Source organism: Anas platyrhynchos, chromosome 1 (genome assembly GCF_047663525.1).
Source record: "Anas platyrhynchos isolate ZD024472 breed Pekin duck chromosome 1, IASCAAS_PekinDuck_T2T, whole genome shotgun sequence".
NCBI lineage: Eukaryota > Metazoa > Chordata > Aves > Anseriformes > Anatidae > Anas > Anas platyrhynchos.
This window is the reverse complement of record NC_092587.1, coordinates 161,149,808-161,168,625: the sequence shown is the minus strand read 5'-3', so window position 1 is coordinate 161,168,625 and position 18,818 is coordinate 161,149,808. Positions and strand designations below refer to the sequence as shown.

At 33.6% G+C, this 18,818-nt stretch overlaps 1 long non-coding RNA gene across 1 annotated transcript; it reads right to left on the bottom strand.

Moving 5' to 3' along the window:
- Positions 1 to 5,895: 5,895 nt before the first annotated feature.
- On the bottom strand, positions 5,896 to 18,531 carry LOC140001298 (uncharacterized). The gene is made up of 4 exons (XR_011806377.1): positions 18,460 to 18,531; positions 15,422 to 15,535; positions 13,799 to 13,882; positions 5,896 to 6,204 (listed from the first exon to the last, which is right to left on the bottom strand). It is a non-coding gene; the product is annotated as an uncharacterized lncRNA (long non-coding RNA).
- Positions 18,532 to 18,818: the final 287 nt, after the last annotated feature.

Below are 18,818 nucleotides of genomic sequence, written 5' to 3'. Positions count from 1 at the left end.
GTGGGGGTCAGTAGCTGGAGAGGCCATAGCTCTGGATCTGAAAGGGTGCTACAGACTGAGTGTGATGTCACACCTGGGCTGTAAGTCCCCTGGACAGTGGTGCCAGCTACAGGAGTGAGCGGGGTCCTAGCATCAGCTACTGGAGACCCCATTCACTGGCTAGAATGGGGTCTTCTTCTTCCAGTCACTGGGACAAGAATGGTGTCTGTTCCCAAACCAGCTACTGCAGGGAGTGACTGGCATAAGTAAGGCAAACGCAGGGCTCCTCACCTGCGGCTGGAGCAAAGCTGCAGGTCACAGGCCTGGTGCCAGCTGCTGGGGACCGAGTATCTGTATCTTCCCCAACCTGGTGTGTGAGGGGTGTCTGTGTGTATTCACTTAGAAAACTTTAACCTGAACTAGCCAGAGAGGAGCAAAGGCCTCAAGTCTGAGCTGAAGCATTGGGTGGACAGGGAGTCCATGCTGGTACGCCCAGGGGAATTGCAAATATGGTGTGTATGAGGGATGAGGGTGGGAGTACTCTGTGTTTGTAGCAAACTTCAAGCTCAACTAGCTTGTGAGCAGGGAAACCCTGGAGTAAGGGGTGCTGGATGGACAGAGGTGCCAGGTACTCGGAGGATCTGCAAATGTGTGTGTACTTAGGGAGAGTGCTGTGTGCCCGCAACAGTTCCAGCTGGAGAAGAGTAAGGGGTCTCAGTGTCTGTTTAACATGAGTCTTCTTTATAAAGCAGCCCTTAGCTGGGGAAGCCTGTGTGACTGTTTCTGTCCCTGTCCTGTCTTTGTGTGTGTCAGTGTGTCTTGGGTGTATGTGCTCATATTTGCTACTGCCTGGACCTGCAAAAGGGAAAGGAGCAGCAGTGTCCTCCATATTGGACAGAGACCCTTGGATCCTGGATGCTGGACTGGGCCACAGCATTCAGACAGGAAAAGTCCTGGGATAGAATGTGTGCCATATTATTTTATTATTTATTTTATTTTATTTTATTTTATTTTATTTTATTTTATTTTATTTTATTTTATTTTATTTTATTTTATTTTATTTTATTTTATTTTATTTTATTTTATTTTATTTTATTTTACTTTATTTTACTTTATTTTATTTTACTTTGTATTGCAATAAGTCTAAGAAATATAAACAATAAATTAGTTTATTTTAGTTTATATGATACAGGTTAACTCCATTTTTATTTTTATTTTTTTAATTGAGACTTCTTACCTAAAGCAAACTGGCCTATACAGGTTACAGTCTATAATCACCTGTAGCCTATAACCGTGCAGCATTGCTGTAGAGTTTTTGAACCTTTCCAGTTACTACTGAAAATTATTTGAGTATGGGTAATACGAAAACCAAAAAAGATTTTCAGATTTTTTTTGATCTTAAACATATCCACTATATCTCATTCCTTGTTTTCTTAACATAAATTAATGTATGTCTATGTCAGACCTGGCAATGAGCATAACAGCATTTTGAGTTACAATATATAGCTATGAATTTATTTATTTATTTATTCTCATAATAAAGATGAAACTTTAAATCATTATTTAAACAAATTAACTCTGAACTACTAAAAAAAACTATTAGAAAAAACTCTGAACTGTTAGAAAAATGTATGTTGAATAACTATTTAGAATACTGACAGTAAACTTACAACTGCAAAACCTGGATATAAATTAATAATCTAGGTTTGTACTGAAAGTGTTATTTCAAATATTAAAATGCAGAATGATGAAGGCATGTTAGCATACTTTATGATATATACAGCTGGATTATTGTAGTTGGAGTATTATAGCCTTGCACTGGCACAAGTATAGATATTTGTCGCCCATATGTAACACAGAAAATGATAATCCACACATAATGAACAGTCACTAATGGTTTGGTGCTCTGGACAATTAATTTCACTAATATGGTAGAACATAGTCAAGGTCATACTTAAAAACAGATTGATGAAGCAGCAATGTCAGTAAAAGACACTCTTCTGTCTAAGCAGGAAAATTCATTAATATCTGGAGCAACCAGATATTAGAGGCAGATAAGATTCACTAATTTCATTATCATAGCTTTGGAAGGGATTAGAAATGAAAGAGCATAAAATTATCCAATTATTTCAAACTGCCTACTTGTGGGTGAGTTGTAGGTTGAGAACATAATTTAATTAATAGCGAGTTCAATTATATTTATATTCATATAATAAAGAAGGATTTTGAAAAATAACCCTTTTTGACTTAAATTATTTTTTGTTGCTATGCACTGTAGATGTTTTTCAAAATCTCCCCTATTTATTTCAGAGATGCCTCCTGCTCATAGTTGGTATTTAAACATGAAATTTCCATGTTTCAAACAACTCACACTAATTATTGAATTTATATTTCATCTTTTTTTTTTTTTTTTTCAGAGAATAGTACTGTCTAAATTAGATAGAAAACTTATTTTTCATGTTATTATATTTTTGTTTGTTTCAGTCTTTGTAAACATAAATTCAGGGGCAGAAAAGGTCTCAAGCCATCCCCTGGTACTCAGAGGATGTATTGCATCTGTATTACAGTGATGTATTGCAAATGTTTAGAATAATGGAGGTAAAGCTATGGCACTCCCAGGAAGAGTAAATATTACAAAAACTGGGACTTTATGATATAAACAATGCAATAAGGCACAAGAAGAAGCAAAACTACCTTAAAGCTTTGAATGGAAATGTATAGATATATGTAATTTACTCACCAACTATTACTGTCATATGTTAAGCTCAACTGCTTCAGTCATTTTAACTACTTCCTGCTTTCCAAGAGGGTTGACTAATTATTTAAAATGAAGATAATGAACTAATAAATAGATCAAAATATTTGAACCAGAGATATATATCAGAGGAAAAAATATATATATATATATATATAAAACATGCCATTTCTAGAAATAATAACAATAAACAATATTTCTAATTACATCAGGTTTATAGGAGTAAAGAGAAAAAAAAAAACAAACAACACAACAAAAACACCTTTCTGTAAGTACAAATGATAACACATCTCACTAAGTGAAGCCAACATTTCACTTCCCCTGCTATTGCTGTACCATTTTTACCTTTATTATCATATACCTCTTTCTTATTTCCCTGTTCCTTCCTATCTTCACCTGAATAGCTGCAGAACCTTGGCTCCCAAGAACAGGTCCATGATTTATTCATCATTTATACAATTTATACTTTCACATTAATTGCTGGCTTTCCGGTGATATTCTCTATTAAATCTGTTATGAGCAAAAGGGAAAACATGCTAAATATATGCAGACTAAGAATGTATTTAGTGTAACTAAAGTCTTAGCAGTCTAATCAGAATATATCAGTTATTGGTTCAGTTAAAGTGATGCTAATACTCCTCAAAAATATCTACGTGTTATCAGGTCTTATTGTCGAAGAGTTGAATTTATTACATATACACATCCTAGAGTCTCACTGGAGCCTGAGGCTGACAACGCCAGACATCGTCAAGAGATCTAGGAAGAGAAAGGATCATGTCAAATCATCAACATCAAGAGGTCTTTGCTTGGAGGAATATGATGCTTGTTTGATTGCTGTTTCGTCATCCTTCACGTTATTTTTACACTTAAAAAAAATAAAAAATAAAAAGTCTGCTTTTCTTCTAGTTGATTTCTAACTATCCATTCTTTTTTGTTCCTTGATAGCTGTAAAGGTCTTACTTCTTCACTCTGGGGCAATTGTATTATGCTTTATTCTAGAGTCATAGACTGTTCATTCTACAGAGAATAATTACTTATCTATTAACAGTAGACTTCATATCACACAATTGTACAAAACTGAACAAAATGCAAAACAGATCAATTACAAAACAGATACAAAGCAGTTACCTGACTACTAGGCAATTGGTATCATAGCTGAAAAAAGGTAAAACCAGCTCAGGCCTACACACATCCAGGGGAATTCTAAGACTTAGTACTGTCAGGCCAGTAAAAATCTTGTGTGTTTTAACTAGCATAATCATACTTCCAGAGATACATGTCCAGTTATGCTTCCCTTATTTATTTGATCACTCTCCTCCAGTAAAGTAAAGGATGGAAACTGAACAGTGCCAGAATTTCTGATCATACAAAATAAGATCAAATTAACAGCAAGTTTGGAACAGGAGAATAACTGATGTTAAATCTAAGTCTTATTCTTGATTTGACATAATTATTAGTAATAGTTACTTCTGAGCAAACATAGTAAAAGCAACAGGAATGTAAAGAGAAATATATATCAACAAAACCCCAGGCTTAAGTATGCTGTCACTTCTTAAAAAAAAAAAAAAAAAAAAAAAAAAAGGGTAGCTTTTATTGTTCTGTGTACTAGTTTGATAAGGGAAAACCTCAGCTTCATGATAGCTTCCTCTTAATGAAAGGTTTTTCATTAGCAGGATCTTCTGCCTTGTGTGTCCTTCCTGGGGTTTGCATTCTCTATGATGAGGATGGCTGAAACAGATTTTTCTGACACTACTGCATCAACGCCGTGACCCAGGCTTTGTGCTTTTTCTAACAGAGGCAGAAAGGACCTTTCACATTGCATTAAGGAAACTGTCTGTCTATAAATGTATCACTTCTGCTTTTGGGATGTTAGCAATATAACTTGGGCTGTATTCATCTGGGGTATGAAAACAATATTTCAGATTGTAACAGTCATTTTTCAAATTTAAATGCTATGTCACTTTCCCCGGGTTTGGATCAGTAATGGTTTACAAGTTTCTTCAAAGAAAGTTCTTCAACAGATAGAAATACAATGTATGCTTTACTGAAAAAAAAAAAATGACCTTGCAAACCTCCTGCAATTTGCTTACGACATTGTTATAGTAATTTGTCCTGCTAAGGTACAGGTACAGAAGCAAACTGAGAGGTCATTGTGGCCAAAGTAAATTTTCAGTATAAATAGTTAATGCAAACAGTTGGGAGGCTGAAAATTTAAAAACAAACAAACAAAAAATAGCCAGCACCACACCTCACCCAAAACAAACAAACAAACTAACAAACAAACAAAAAGTTAAGCTTTCTACAAATAATAAATAGCTGAGGCAGGGAGACAATTTCATGACTCTAAAAAACTTGCAGTTGGAGTCTTCCATTTCTGAAATTCTTCTAATTTTTACCATATTTGAATCTGGCACACAAAAACTGTTTAATTAAGTTTTATCCGAGAATTCAATTCTCAGTTTTGAATAATACTTTCATGAGACATATGGCATCATGATTCATTTAATCCTTCTTATAAATGAATCCTTATATTTCATAATAACCAAACAAGCAAAAAACTTCCACTTTAAAATTTAAATTTTAAAATTTAATTCTTCAGATATTTTGTTGTTAGATTTCTCTCTCCACAAAATATGGAATTTCTTCTCTTCAAAAGTGAAAAGCTCTTCTTTATCTATTAGGTTAGATCTGCTTTCAACATTCATTCTCTCTCTCTCTCTCTCTTTTTTTTTTTTTTTTTTTTTAATAAAGTTATTCCATATGTTTTATCTACCGTACTGGTATGGCAACTTTTCATACGAAATTTTAAGGAAAAATTTTTCAACAATCCTTGTCCAGTGTGTTGCAGTTCATTCAGTTGAGTCCACTTAGTATAACATACCTGTATGTCATATATGCATGTAAATAAGGAGGGGAAAAAAAAAAAAAGGTATTAGTTATCTGAAAGTCAAATTATGTACTGAAAGCTCAAGGTCATTTAATCATTCATTTTTATTTATTTATTTTTAAGAAAAATATGTCTAGAGAGCCCTTAATTTTATGAAAATCATAGGAAATATGATCAGAATTACAAGCCTAAATAAGGAAAGAATTTTTATTTTTAAATAAAAATGCACATAAGATAATACAAATGAAAATTAATTCCATCTTCAAATTACTATAGATTATCTTTATACTAATATATCAGTAAATAGGTGTATTCTACACATGAAACTTTTCAGGTACACAAAGCCATAAATACAGTTGTAGGAAAAACTAAGCTGATGTTAAACAGTTCACTCAAATACATTTAAAGATGTTTAACGAAAGAAAGAAACTATTTCCTAACATTTTTTATGTATGTGCCTTCATGCATTTACAGTTCATACTTTGCAACTCTTCTTTTCTTGATTCCTCATGGGAGAGAAGCTGTATTATTTCTTCTTGGACACTGTCCCAAACTGGGGATGAGAACATCGCAGGGGCATTAGCTGAAAGAGACAGAAGTAAACATTTGTGTATGAGAAAGTGTAATAACATGTGAAACGTTGAATAAATTGAGTGGCAAAATTTCTAGGCTAGCCTCTTGTACTTCTGGTACTTCTTACAGGTTAGCAGCCTGGATTGTGCTAGTGCATCTTTCCTGACTTTTCAGAGATGCAGCATACATACTAGCTTTGTCTTGTCAGTTGAGAATCAGAATAATTCAATCTGAAGCTTGGAAGTTAGTGGAAAATATGGTAAATCAGGGAAAAATAAAGAAAATATAGGAAATAGAGGAAACTCTGAATGAAATATTAACCTAAAGGGAAAAAAAAAAAAAGTAACAAAAATAAATAATAGTGAATATATATATATATTTAAATAAAGGAAACTTATTTACAGTTTTTATATCATCATTTTCTGAAATTTCTTCTTCCACTTTCACATGAAGTTTGGAATGAGTAATACTGTGTGAAAAAATACACTTTTCATCTGTTTCTCTTTTCTGTCCTCAAAACAACATGCTTGCAAAACAGTTTTTATGATCATCTTCATTTATATTAATGAAAACATGCTAACTTTCAATAACGATAACTAGATGCAGGCAGAGTATAGGAATCCTATCTGTTAGGGAAGAGTGTCTTCAGTTGCAGTAGATAGATAGACAGACAGACAGACTAGGAATATGGAATAGTCTTAGGAATATGGAATAGTCTTTTACAAATATTAAATGTGATCCCTTTCCAAGATAAAGGTGCTAAATCCACTGAACAGGAATTCTGAGGAAACCCTATGTACCTATCCCTCCCAAAGATTAGCAGTTTAGTTCATTGTACCAGTAACTGCATGGTGACTTGTAGATCACACTGGAGTGCTACAGATCAGTCTTCTTTCCTGTCATAACTTAACACAGTTAACTCTGCACTTTTTTCATTATCAACATCGTGGAGTGCTTCACAGTCCCAGAGCCAGATGGTATGGATAAGTTCATTGTATAATGTGCATTTTTAGTGCAGATTATCCTCTGTTGTAATATTAACTTTGTGCTATCACAAAGAAAACAGCTATTTGTTTTTCTACAAACTCATGAGTGGAAAATAGGCATATACTGCCTATTCCAAGAGAGTTATGAACTGGGATGAAATAGGAAGCAAAGCCATGTTGTCAATATAAACTTGCAAATGGGAAGTTTCATCTATGCCTAATAACAGCACAGTCTTTGTTAAAGATGCAGTGTTTTAGTTATAAAAACTCCACAGGCTAGATTGTCAGCAATGTTCTTTAAAATCACTATTGGTGTGTATATGAAAACATGCTTTTTTAGACTTGCAAGTAATCTTCCTGGGAATTCAAAGAATCATTTATATTGCACTTATTTAATCTTCTAGATTTATTATTTTTCAACTGGATCAATATGTGACTAACTATACTTACATTGGCTTTATTTAAGAATTAAATGAATTGTCAAATATTTCAAAGTAACATGTCAGTAACAGTGAGGTACTCGAAGTGCTAGAATGATCAGAATAGTTGTTGTTGTTATTGTTGTTTTTCCTCCAACTTCCAAAATAACACTTTCCTTTTAAAATGTCCTATTCCATTCCCTGGGGTCATGTGGGGAAAAGTGCTAGGCTATCAAGCAAACTCTATTGAATTACTATAGCACATGAATCAGCTTCACGTACAAAATAAGGTAAGAACAGGTCTTTCAAAAATAAGAGAAGAGAAACAGAATTGCACTTTTATGAAGTCAAGAATGTCTGGATCACAGTCCTAATAGCACTATCCACAGAGTTGTTTTTGTGGTAGGTAATTGAGATGATTAATTTTTAATTTATTTGCTTGTAATACTGTCATCTCTACCTATAGGTCTACATTCCTAGAAAATTTCCTTGTGCCAGCATGAATGTTCATCAGAGGAGTTGTCAAGGGCATGTGGCTAATAATTCCTTCATTTTTTCTATTATATTTTCCAAACTGTGGTACTTAGTTCCTTACTTACTGTTTAGTTCTTCTTTGCAAAAATACTGCCAGGAATAATGGTTATTTGCTGTAAATATGATGTTTCACTAATTTTATGTAACTTGGTCTCATTTTTCATGGTAATACGAAAGATTGTGTTTCTGACTGTAATTTTGATATGGGTAGAGTTAGTTTTGAGGCAGGTATGTATAGAGGACATGCTGTTCTTTCACATGAGACAAACTTTACATGATATTTTTGAATGTGTTCAGATCCTTTACTGACAAGGAAACCACCAAAATATTTTTCATAATTTAATCTTCTTGAAGTAAAATGAATACATATGATTTCTGTTTTTTTCAATGCTTATTATTTAAGTGAAAATCATCTTTTAATATATTATTATTTATTATCCTTAGAATATTTGGATACATTTTTTATCTTCGTCTGTATACCGACATACCGATGTACTTACATGTAGAAAGGAATGTACATATCTGTATCCGAGGGTATTTATGTTATATATCTGCCCAGTTTGATTTTGGGTTGTGGTTCCCTGTGGTTTCTTACATTTTGAAATGAACACAAGCAAACAAAAGCAAGAAACTCGTGCTCTTTTCTAACCTCTCTTTTGGAATCAATTAACATATTTCCTTTGAAATAATACTTGCATGCAGGTTTGGGTATAGAGTAATTCATGGATTGTTCAAAATTCACTTTGGTTATCAGTGCACCAGTTTATCACTGCACCTATATAATTCTCCAACGCTCTCTGAAATCTTCTCAAGACCCCTCTAAAAATTCTCTCAGATCAGAGGTTTCCAGAAAATATTTTAAGCTATTATCATCTCTCCAGCTGTTTAAGTTCCTTTTGTAAGACAACTTCAAGTTCGTTTTGTAAGACAATCTTTTGTAAGACAAATGTTTTCAAACAGTTCTGTTATTGAGTCATTCTTCTGAAACTTGTTCTTTCTTCAGAACTATAGAACAGCTTGGGTTGGACGGGACCTTAAAGACGATCTAGTTCCAACCCTCCTGCCATGGGAAGGGATGCCACACACTAGATAATGTTGGCTAGGGCCTTGTCCACCCTACGGCCTTGTACAACCTGGTCTGGAACACCTCCAGGAATGGGGCATCCACAGCAACCTGTTCCAGTGCCTCACCACCCTCTGATTGAAGAGTTTCCTCCTAACCTGTAATCTAGACCTCCTCTCTTTCAGTTTAAAGTCATTCTCCTGTCATTGTCTGCCCAAGCAAAAAGTTACTCTCCATCTTTTTTTATAAGTCCCCTTTAAGCTTTGAAAAGCTGCAATAAAGTCACTTCTGAGCTTTCTCTTTTTCAGGCTGAACATCCTCAGCTCTCTCAGCCTTTCTTCATAGGAGACTATGAATAGATTTATGTCTACTTATCTTTTACGTCTGCTTAAGACACACATGATTTTCTTGGGACCCACTGCTTGGGCCCATTGCTTGAGTTCTTATGGCATGCCTACATACTAAGATTTTTCTCTGACTTGTGTTCTAATTTTATGTTAAAATTGTCAAGTCCCTGGAAAGTCCTTTACTTTGAGAATGAACACTAAACACTACACTGACTGGCTAGGAAATAGATTTTTGTATTTCATATAGTAGACCAACATAACAGAAGAAAAACTAAGCAGTAGTCAGGACAAATGAAAGCCCTGCCATGTTTTGCAGGATGTGTCTGGTCAATCACCACTAAGGAGATGAATGAACTATTTGCTCAGATGCAAATCATGTAAGACAGTTGTTTGTTTGTTTGTTTGTTTTCTTTTCCCAGTTTTGGATCAATAGTATTGAGAAAATGCAAATTGAAATGCTATTTGGGAATTCTTGCTGTGAAGAAGGAAACATTCATTTATATTACTAATGCTAGTTAAGCATTGGACAAACAAAGCCATTTGAATTACCAGAATTTGGATTTCCTTAAGGCCTGTTGGAGAAAAGATTTTAAATATCACAGGTCTTCCTTCAGGCACATTCAGATTATAATTTGCTCATTAAAGGAGAAACACAAATGCATAAATTCAAAAGATCTGTGGGCAAAGCAGTTTTACTGCTCTTTAGGGATAAATAAAGAAGCTAAGAACGTCATGTGACTGTGTTCAGAGACCATAGCCTAACTATGTAGAATCTGTCTCAGGTATTGTGTGCATTTCCTTGTTGACTGTCAGACTGATTCCTTTAGTACTTCCTAGTTGTCTCACTGACTTTGGATTTTATATGACTTCTGATCTCTTCCATAGACATGGCAACATGATCAGTCCTTTTTTGTTTTCCCTCTACACACATATGATTATAATAGAATGACATGTCATTGGCAAGAAATGACTAGTTATAGCAACGTATAAGGAAATAACCACTTATATAATAGGGAAGAAAAAGAAGAAACAAATGCAATAAAAAGGAAGATAAAACACTTTTTTTCTTTTTTTTTTTTTTTTTTTTTCCTAACCAAACAGAAACGCATTGAAAAATCCAGATGTGGAATTTATTCATATAGCTTCTAGGGAAATCATTTTATTTAATTATGCACTTTCTTAGCCTTGAAACTCAAAGTACAACATTATGTAACCAATAAAAATGAAGACAAACATGACAACAGACAGTGATTTTAGTTTGGAATTCTGAGTAAATAATAACAAAGAGAAATGCAGAAGTGCAGCAAGTAATAAATTTATTTGAACTGCAAGGGTACTGGAGAAGAGATTACTACACCATAGCATAAATGTAGTGCATAAAAGGAGCAGTTCTACAAAATACTGTTAGGCCCTCTTCACAGAAATGGTACTCAGGAAAATGAATGATCCTTTTATTAAAACTGAAAAAAAGCATTGCTTGATTTTTTTTAAATGCAAGATGAGATAGCCTAAAAGCGTGTCCTAAAATGCTGGATTTCTTCAAAATAAACTAATAATGAGAAGCCATTAAGCCAGGTATTAAAACAACTTTTGCAAAAATTGTACTATTTTGTTTAAACAATAGATAGACCAGAATCCATGCTACAAATCCGGTTGTCTGTCTTAACTCCATTGACTTCACTGAAGAATATTGTATTGACCTAACTGAGGATGTGATCTGATGTTAGTGTGAAAAGAAAAACAAACAAACAAAAGGGGAAGCAAAACAAAACACCTTCCTGCTGACTTTTTTTAATTGTTGTTGTTGTTCTTGTCATTACCAAAATGTAACAGATGAATGCAGCACTAAATGAAAAACACACAAATGCATTCTGATTACTTGTTACTCTATTTTTACTATGCAATTGTGAATTATGTGTGGTTTTTTGTTTTTGTTTTGTTTTGTTTTTGGCATCCTAATTATAGAGGACACAACAGATGGTGAAAGCTTCAGCTGCCTACTGACTATACACTTTAAGCAACAGACATTTCATAATAACAGAGTTAATTGTTCAACCAAACACTTAGCACATTCTATGGAAATTCATAGAATCATAGAATCACAGAATGGTTTTGGGTTGGAAGGACCTTAAAGATCACCTAGTTCCAATGCCCCTGCCATGGGCAAGGACATTTTCCCCTACATCAGGTTGCCCAAAACCCCATCCAACCTGGTCTTGAACACTTCCAAGGATGGGGCATCCATAGCTCCTCTGTGCCTCATCACCTTCAATTTTTATAAAAATAGTCATTGTGAACTATGTGGCTTCTACATTATTTTTTTCTTCTAATTTCATTTAATCTCATCATTTCATTTAATCTGTTATCCACTGCATAGATAAGTGTTAGATTGCTAAATTCAAACAAAGAGTACAGTAGTTTAGTTTCTTGGGTATGTGTGAAAAGGTGAATCAGATTGTAAGGTAAAACTCCCAATTCTAACCAATTCTAAACCATTTTAGAAGTCGAAGCTTCAATGAGGTTTCACCTCTGTTGTCCACATACACTTCATCCAACAAAAAGGTCACCTTAAATTCTTGACAGCAATTGGGTTTTACTGAAGCAATAGACAAAGAAAGGTATATCTCCTACCCAGAGTTTCCTGTAAAGTCTCCTACTAAGACAATGTTTAATATTTCCTTTTTCCTAAGATGTAAGAGTGATATATGGAAAGCAGAACACCAGAAAATAGTGATAAAACAAGGATACCAGGCTATCATTTTAGTTTTCTGTGGAACTCAGAAGCATTGGCCTGTTTCCCCCGAATATTTTAGATGGCCATTTCACAATTCTATATGTTCTCAGGCTAGAAGAGCCCATTAGGTTCATCTAATGTAGCTTCTTCAAAGCAAAGATTTGGACTATCCAAACTAATCTGTAGGGAACAGTTTATTATTCTACGCAGTGCTGCACATTATTGTAATAATGTGCATTCACTCATACAGAAATTATGGTTTTATGCAGAAATTATTGGATGACATTTTTCCTGCTATGTTATGTGGATAGACTGAATAGCTTAGATGTCAGGTTAGTAACGGTTCTTTCTGATTTGAAAATTGGTGAATAAACCTACAAAACAAAAAGGTTGGGGAAAAAAAAAAAAAAAAAAAAAAAGTAAACAAAGCCAATCAGCCAAACAAACAAAAAACTGCTACCACTTAAAAAACTATAGGGTGGTCTACTGTGATGCTAAATAGAAACTGTCTTGTATAATGGTATCAGAGATAGGATACAGGGATGTTGTCTAATTCCCAGGTCTCAGTGAACCCATTAGCTATGTTACAACAGTTTACTAGGGAATATCTGAAATTGAATTGCTAACATAGTATAATAGGTTTCTTTTGGAAGAAAATCTTTATATACAGGGTAGAAGGAGCTGTAGTTTATTCTGATATCCCATTCCACCTGACAGCAAAATATACCACCTACCCCAACATTATGGGACTTGATTTTTAACCACTTTGACCAAACTTCACAACTATTTTTCTAATATCTCCATGTCCTTATCCTGCTAGAATTTAGCAACACATTACTTATTTAATACATGAAAAAAAAATACAGTAATTCACTCCAAGGATTTCTTTCCTCTACTTCTTCACATACGTCATGAATATCAAACAAACAAATAAGCCAAATATGTCTTTAATCTCTATATTCAAGAATTCATCTTTTTAATGGGAGACAGGACTATGTCTCCTGTTTAAAGAATCACACCTTTTAGGAGTGAGCTAATCAGGATAAAAGCTATATAATGTCTTTAGCCATAAAATGCAGATAAATGATATAAGCAAAATGGAAGTAGACAAACATTGTTCCTTTAATATAATGACCACCCTCTTAAATTTATATTCAATATCTCTGTTGCATCTGGAATTGTTTAGTATTTTATTCTGTATAACAAAATGAATCTAATAAGTATGTGACCTTAAATTATACAAAAATGCAGAAAATAGTTATGGGAAAGAATGATTTTTAAATTTCAGCTTTGTAACAAATTCTAAGTAACACTAACTATATGTGATGCTTGTATTAGTAGTATTTTAATTATACATAGCTGCATGGCACTGCTGCTTAGTAAAATGTAGACTAGAATACCAAAGAAGATCAGAGTAAAAGCATTTGTAGCTCACTTTGTCAGACATTGATACATTGATACAAATAGTAATTCAGTAAATATATCAGGTGATATATATGCCTGATATATATATATATATACCTGTTGCATATGACCCTGAAATGGAGATTGTAAGGAAGAAAATAAAAGCATGGGTGTGGTTGTATTTTTCAGTCTTGAGAGTTTCTGAGGAAAAAAAAAAAAAAAGAAAATTGTAAAAACACTTCCAAATTTTTCAGTGTGACAATAAATAAAAAAGTTGTTAATATGGATATGATCTGGATTAATTCAGAAAATACCTGTCTTATGAGACATAATTTGAATGTAGGCTTTTGTTATTATAATGGTTTATATTTGGTATGTGGTGAAACAAGCAGCTCCATGGCCCCAGCAGGGGCTGAAACCCTCTGCTTTACCATGAAAAAATATAAGCAGAAAATTAGTAGCTAAAAAAAGAAGTAGATGATGACACTCAATCAGTAGAGATCAAGCTCTCAAGCCAATAAACCAGTCGTGCTTCTTTATATTAAGCAGGCAGAAGTTATTGAAGTGTTTTCTGCATGCTGAGCATATACTGGAGCTTTTGGAAAGCTTGTACTTATTTTGCTAACTGACAAATAACGTTTTTCAAACATACTGCTGAGGGCAATATTCCATTTTTTTTTTTTTTTTTTTTTTTTTCCTGGGGAAAATGAGGTTGCAAATGCAAATTCAGAACAACAACTTTCATATACCAGCATTTATCACTCAGCAGTTAGAATTGATTCAAATATGCTAATACGTGCTAACATTTCCCTACAGAGTTGTAGTAAAATGCTTTTACAAATTACTTTTTTTTTTTTTTCCTCCTGCTTTTTCATATTGGAGCTACATACTGGTTTTTCCTACTATATTTGCTTGTTTTCCTCATATCCAGGAAATGTTATTGCTCTGATTCTCTGCAAGTACAAGAAGTGTAGCAATGTTGAACTCAGTGAAGAGCTGGCAAAAAGCAGCACTACTGAATACGCAAACCTACTGAGATCTGGTCTTGTACCAACAGATTAATTGTTCTTACTTTTACCTCATTAGCACCTAGTGATGTGAAGCAAGACTGATGTTGTGTGAGCAGTTAGCTGCAGGTGTGTACATCCAATATGGAAATAGTTTGTGACAGCAGTTCCCCAGTGAAATAGGATTCCTGTTTTTATAAGTCTGATCATGAGCTAGAGAAATTAAATTACAGAAATAGGGTCTGTAGCTGAAAGGAGCATATGAGTCTATGTATGAAAATTCAGAGTGCAGTACAAATGACAAAATCTGAATATCACTGATATGCAGGGAAGACTATGCCAGCTCAATGAAAAGTGCAGGATGCTGTTCTACTGCTGCTAGGGAAACCCCTGAAAGCTGACCAAACATATACTTATCCTATCTGCAGAAGGGTAGTTGTAGAGATCATGCAGTATCTGCTTTAAATATTGGCAAAGTTAAACCGACATGCATACACTAGGGTGATTATTTGAAGCAATGGTCTATATTCAGACAGGGCTGCTACTCTGTGTAACATTGGCTATTTAGTCACTGTCTATATAGAGAGTTACCAGTTTCTTAAATGACTAAGCAAAGGCCCTCCTTACAAGCATGTAACTATCCCACCCTAAACAGGAAAATGTTCTCTAATGTAAAAACGAGCAGGATTTGCAAGCAGAATCTAATCTTCCAAAACCATGCGAAAACTGATACCTTGTCACTGATGCTGCTGAGTTCAGATGAAAAAATGAGTTCGAATGACAGTCCACATAGTGCAGATACCGTATGCTCTTGAGACTGACACAAACTAATACATAACAGCTGTACCTTGTAGAAAACAGTCAGTGATTATCAGAAAGGCATGCTCCTGACACATACTATTACAATAGAAGCAAAAGAATCTAGCCAGAATAAGGATGCGCTTTTTTGGAAGACAGCTGAGTATCAATCCTAAATTAATTTTTGACATGCTGGTTAATAAGTCAAATTTTCTCAAAATTCACAAAATTTGGGCACCATAACCTTATCAGACTACATCTGACATTCCTATTTACTTCCATTAATTGCAGTATTCACACATGGTCAGATTCAGGTTCCCTTGATACCACTGAAAAAACAAACAAACAAACATAAAACAACAAACCACCAACTATCAATTTTAACAGAAGCAAGCCAGTTTCATAGATTTTTCATGCTAAGTGAAATTAGAAAAACATAAGCTTCCAGAACAGAACGTTATAAATCTCAATGGAAAATCAGTGGAATACTGGTTTCAGAGAGTTGTGAGCATTTTTATGCTAGAGGTGAACTACATTAGCATAGATGTGAGATCTTACTTGCCACCAGATTCACATGACAACAAGCCACTGATTAGTTAGGAAGATGTCATAATCTATACCAAATCAAATATCACTGTTTGGATATATAATTTTAATAAAACATACAGCTTTCTTATATCTCTAGAAAAATAGCATACAAATATTATTCTTAAAAGCAAGAAGAGTTGTTTTAAAACAACAACAGTAACAAAAAAAAAGAAAATAAAGAAGTCTATTTTTTCTTGCTAAAATACATTTTTGTTATGTTGGTTGATCTATTATGCATTTGAGTTGATAGACCTAAGTGGATTTATTTCTATAAATTTCTATTTCTATACTTTGCCATCCCACAGCATCTGAGCTATTATATTACAATGTAAACTCAGTACTCTTTGAAGTGACTTTCTAAGTACCTATTATCTTAGGATGGACTATATTTACAGGTTGCATGATGTTGCTGTGGTATCCTCACACACAAATTATTGATGCTGAATTATTATTCTATTCATGTTGTTCAATTTAAGGCAAGAATATCATACTTTTCAGTTTTTATGTCATTTTCATTGCCTGGCCTGCAAAACAGGAGAAAGTGAAGGATGAAGCACTCTCTCTCAATTAGCTTTTTATTTTATAGCTACCATTCTTACTCATCTAGTATATAATTAATGAAAAATAAAACTGTAAAAACCTATAATATTTTCTGGTTTTAATTTTCTTTTATTTTGTCTAGGGTACACCAGTCCTATTTGTCTCTTTCTTGTAGTCCATCATTCTGAATGATTAGCCAGCGCACAATACTGCCAACTTTACTACATAATATTTTATATTACTCTCTAACAAACCTGCTGTAATCATTTATAACTCAACTCATAGCATCTGGACAGAGTCCCATGTCCTATATTTTGTCCTTATATCTCTGTTATTGTGTATTGTTTGCTATGTCTCACATAAATGAGATGATTCTGATCCCCTAAATTAAGATTTTTTCTTCACAACTATTCTTCGACAAAATACATTTAGTTTGCTACTATTTAATGAATTCCTCCTCCTCCCCCTCCTCCTTCAATAATTCTAATCCACTCATTTTTTGTTCTCCTTCACGAACAGTTCGTTATCACCATCTGTTTATGGCCCATAGAATCCTCAATTTCTCTAAGCCTTTCTGTCACTAATCTTCCTCTAATCCTGCCTGTCACTTCCTTTCTTCCATATCTCCTGTTTAGCTTTCTATGACCTGTCTTAATTCAGTTTACTACTGAAGCAGAATATAGCAGAAAAAAAAAAAAAAAGTTTACATACTGATTAGTTCAGCAAATTTTGTTGTTAAGAGATTTGTTAATCTCTCCACTGCCTTTTTTTTTTTTTTTTTTTTTTTTCATGTCTCCCCCACAATCCCACAGATTTTGGAATATACTTCAACAGTCACTATGCTTGTCTTCTCATCTTGTCATTATTGCTATATCAAGCATTTCATTACCCAGTTTAAGTAAGGGATATATGTTAAGTAAAGGATATATTTCAGCAAATACCCTCAGCATTATCCCTATAAAACAGACATTAAGTAGCCTCTCCTTTCAGTTGTTTGACTTGTTAGCCATTTTAATTTCCTTGTAAGTTTTAGTATTAGAAGCTCTGGAAGCCGGATATAATAGGGAAGAAACATAGTAAAGAATCATTTGTGGAAACAGCATTGTTATTTAGGATTTAAATCATAATTGTACTATTGTACTGTTCATTCTTTTCCGTGAAGCATAAGCTTCAAATCTCTCCAAACACTTTTGCAATTCCTTTATGTGACACACTACTTATCTTATTTATGTGAGAAACTGTCCTACCATATCATTTCTGTACAAGCAAATCTTTGAGTATTTCTTCACATCTTTTTCACCACCACCCTTTCCTCTTCTGCATTTGCAACTTTTTCCCCTGCATTCAATTCTTCTTTTCAGCATTGAACAACAGAAATGTTCTCTTCATTAAAAACTGTTCTCTTACCTTAGCATTTCCCTCAAATCCTATCTACACAAGAATCTTTAGTTTCTATATGATGATTTCTTTCTACTTCTGATTATAGAATGGGTGTTATATATTTAAAGTTACATACGAAGCACCACCTTTGTCTTCTTTCAAAAGAATATCTATATATCTGTATAGATATATCTGTATACTAAAATACTACAACGATAATAAATACTACTATACAATATATATAAATAATATATATAATATAATATACACATTATATTACATATAATACATATTACATACAAAGTACATATATAACATACAAAATACTATACAATACATATATCACTATATCACTATATTAATATATATGACTAATAAATAGAATAATAATAAATACTACTATAATAATAAAATAAATACTACAATACTACTAATACTATTAATAATTAGGAAAAGACTATTTACTAAGAGGCTGGTTGGGCACTGGAACAGGCTCCCCAGGAAAGTGGTCACAGCACCAAGCCTCCAAGAGTTTAAGAAGTATTTGAACAATGCTCTCAGACATATGGTTTAATAAATCAGGTAGTACTGTGTGGAGTCAGCTGGATTTGCTAATCCCTGTGGATCTCTTCCAACTTGGGATATTTTATTATTCTGTGATTCTACACACACATATATATGCATACCATAAGGGAATTAGAGATTACTGTGATGGGAATGTCTGACTTCCAAGACTAACAAGTCACATCAGTTATAAATTTTAAAACAAAATAAGTCTAATATTGGACAACAGCACACTTTGTGCTAATGATAATTTCTTACAT